The sequence below is a fragment of the Sciurus carolinensis genome, chromosome 1 (assembly GCF_902686445.1).
Source record: "Sciurus carolinensis chromosome 1, mSciCar1.2, whole genome shotgun sequence".
Lineage (NCBI taxonomy): Eukaryota > Metazoa > Chordata > Mammalia > Rodentia > Sciuridae > Sciurus > Sciurus carolinensis.
In genome coordinates this window covers 161,894,209-161,897,623 of record NC_062213.1, presented here as the reverse complement: position 1 = coordinate 161,897,623, position 3,415 = coordinate 161,894,209, and the positions used below count along the sequence as shown (strand labels likewise).

At 49.2% G+C, this 3,415-nt stretch overlaps 1 pseudogene; it reads right to left on the bottom strand.

Annotated features, from left to right (window-relative positions):
- Positions 1-800: 800 nt before the first annotated feature.
- On the bottom strand, positions 801-3,415 carry LOC124962239 (ADP/ATP translocase 3-like; annotated as a pseudogene).

The window sequence follows — 3,415 nt, the reverse complement described above, 5'->3', positions numbered from 1 at the left end:
CTGTATCTATGGTGCCCAATATACTAGTCACTAGCCCATATGGGGCTGTTGAAATATGGGTAGTATGATAGAAAACCTGAATTTTAAATTCATTTAATTACTTTTAATTGAAATAGCCAAGCACAGTAAGTGGTCACCATATTGGAAATACAGATCTAATGAGTATGATTAGTGTTTCAGATGCATTTTCTTTCACACAGAACAGATCTTATAGTGTGCACATATTCCAAAAGAATTTTTTTAAGGGAAGGGAAGACGAGGGCAGAAAATAATCATCATTCATGGATGGCATACTGTATGTAAGAACAGAAGTAAATCTTAGTTCACTTACTCTTCCAAGGCTGGGCAATGGGCATTATCTATCCTAATTTTTTTTTTTTTTTTTTTTTTTTTTTTTTCCGTGACCTGCTTTATTGTTCGCAGCAGGAATGCCGGACATGGAACACGATTGTGAAGACTCAACTGTGCTAGAAGCTATTGCTTAGGTACAAATACAGACATGATTCTCTGGTGTAAATAAATACTCAACATGAGGCGGGTCCCGGGTCTCTGAACTCTAGGTCTGCCTGGTGGACCTGCCGGGCCTTGGACCCGCATGACGTCTCAACCCCGAAGCGCCACGTGGAGGGGGAGTTCGTGGTCCCAGGGGACCCCAGGGCGCCCCTGCAGAGCTCCCAGCCCTCTGGACACCCTCTGGCCAGGAGGAAGACTGGAATTCCCGGAAGGTCCGTGGTCCGCAGCGGTGGGGCGCTCCTGCCCCTGGTCCCCTGGTCCCCTGGCCCCTGGCTGAGCCGGGGGGCCTAGATGACCTTCTTCAGCTCGTCTACAACACCAGCAGGAAGGCCCCGCCCATGCCCCGCAGCACGTTGGACCAGGTGCCCTTGAAGAAGGCCTTGCCGCCCTAGTCCTTGAAGATCTTCCTTCAGCTGTCCACCGTGCCCGTGTACGTGAGGCCGGCTCCTTTGCGCTCCGACTGCATCATCATGCGCCGCTGCACTGTGTCGAAGGGGTAAGAGGCCACGCCGGCCACGGCCGTGATGGTCTGCACCATCATCCAGCTCACCACGATGTGCGTGTTCTTGGGGTCGGGCAGCACGCCCTTGGCCGTGTTGTCCACCCCGAAGTTGGCGGCCCGGTAGATGATGATGCCCTGCACGGACACGCTGAAGCCCTGGAACAGGCCGCGCACGCCGTCCGACTTGGTGATCTTCACCAGGCAGTCGCCCAGGCCCTTGAACTCACGTTCCTCCGTGCCCGACTTGCCCACTTGGGCAGCCAGGCGGGTCCTGACGAAATCCAGCGGGTAGATGAAGCAGAGCGAGGTGGCCCGGGCCAAGCCCCCGGAGGCCAGGTTGCCGGCGAAGTACCTCCAGAACTGGGTGTGCTTGTCCACGCCCCCCAGGAAGACCTCCTTGTACTTATCCTTGAAGGCGAAGTTCAGGGCTTGCGTGGGGAAGTAGCGGATGACGTTGGCCAGGTTGCTCCTCCAGAAGGACAGGACGCCCTGCTTCTTAGAGATGCGGACGATGCAGTCCACGGTGCCTTTGTACTGCTTGTAGGCCGCGATCTGCTTGCTGGCATGTTGCACTCGGGGGTCCTGGCAACGATGCTGTCAATCACTGCGATACTTAACGCAACGCTCTGAATGGCTGCACAGGCTCAGCCTAGCTTACAACGACATGGGTGTACAGTTATTACAGGGCATCGATGGGACACCTACAATCGGGGGCTACTGACCAGTGGGCACTGATAACGGAAAGGGTCACACAGAAAGGTGCAACCTGGAGGCAGCTCAAGGCGACCTATCTATCCTAATTTTATCAATGAGAAGAGTAAAACCCAGAGGAATTCTATAAACTGCCCAAGGTCTCACTCATCAATATAGAATGGGAATTCGAGCCCAGATCTGAATCTAAATTATGTCCACTCTAGCATGTATCTTAAACTTCCTTGTGTATGTGAAACATTTATGCCTCTCACTTGGATGCTGGAGGGCTGTGGGCAGGGAGTCTTCATTTCTAACAAGCTTCAAAGAGATATCAAGACTTTAGGTTCATGAACTATATTTTGGCTAATATAACACTCTCTTTATAAAGCAAAATTTCTTCTCTTCCTCCAAATGTCATTAAATACCTACAGAAAGGGGAAGTTACAGTTGTAAAAATAATTACTAAAGTTCTGAGAAAGCAAGTGTGCCCTTGTTGACTTGGAAGAGAGCACCTTTGACATTGGAGATGTGAGGGACTCATCTTCAAGGGAGGAGAACCAACATGTAGTCACACCTCAGTCTAACCCAATGGTACAACCAGCCAGGGAAGGACTTTCAATCAGAGCATGGGATAGTCCAAAAAATATGTGCTTTGGGGTGAGGTGGGTTTGGGGAAGAATCCCAGTTCTGATTGTTGCCAGCGACATGACCTTGGGCAAGTCACCATCATCCAACCCTCTGAGACCCTGTTTTTTGCCTTGATGAAAATTAGGACAGGAGTTGAAACTCATGGGATTGTAGTAAAAATGGTAGGGGCAGAAAGGCTGTGATACCTTTCCTCAGCCATCGTAAGCATCCCTACTGACACTCCTATAATAAAAGACAGGTTAACAAGAGAGAAGCATATAGATTTATATAATCAAAATTTTATCTGACACAGAGCCTTCATAAATCATGACCCAAAGATCCACAGAAAATTGTTCATTTTTATTCTTAGGTTTGATAAAGAAAAGAGTTATGTAGAGATATGATTGAATACAAAGTGTATGATGTTATGGTAATGAACTGACGGGGAACCCAGCAAGAACTGTCTTTCCATAGTCTTCTTGGCCTCTCTGCAGCATTCCTTCCTCCCCAGTCTAGGGCAGGACCCTTCTGAAATGAGGGTCCTCAAAGAAGAAGATAGATGGGAGAGATTGACCTTTCTTAGTTTTGTAGCTTACTTTGGGGCAGATGAGCTGTAGTTACTATGACTTTGGATAAGAGGAATTCTGGGAATTCTCTGACTTGCTTTGGGAGAGAAAGAGGTAGGAGACAGGAGAGCCAAAGAAGGTCAGGGAGGACTTTGCTTCTGAGGCCATCAGCAGCCTTCACTTCCAAGTATGGAACAAGCCAAACCACCATGTTATGTTCTGAGCCCAGCAGAACAGAAAGAAATCACACATGCAAAGTGTTTGACTGAGCCCAGTCTCAGCAGATGGCAGTTGTTCTTCCTCTCTCCTGCATTTCTGCTTCACTCACCTCTCCTGGGCACTCTTCCCCAAAGGCAACTCTGAGCGGTGAAGAGAGGATGAGCCACAGTCTACCCTTTACCCCAGTCAGCCTCTTGTGGACCTTGACCTCCAGAAAGGCTGGACACTCCACCAGACCACTTACCCTGTTATCTTTACATTCTTGCCCAAGGGTCTGCAGTGGAAATTCCTCCAT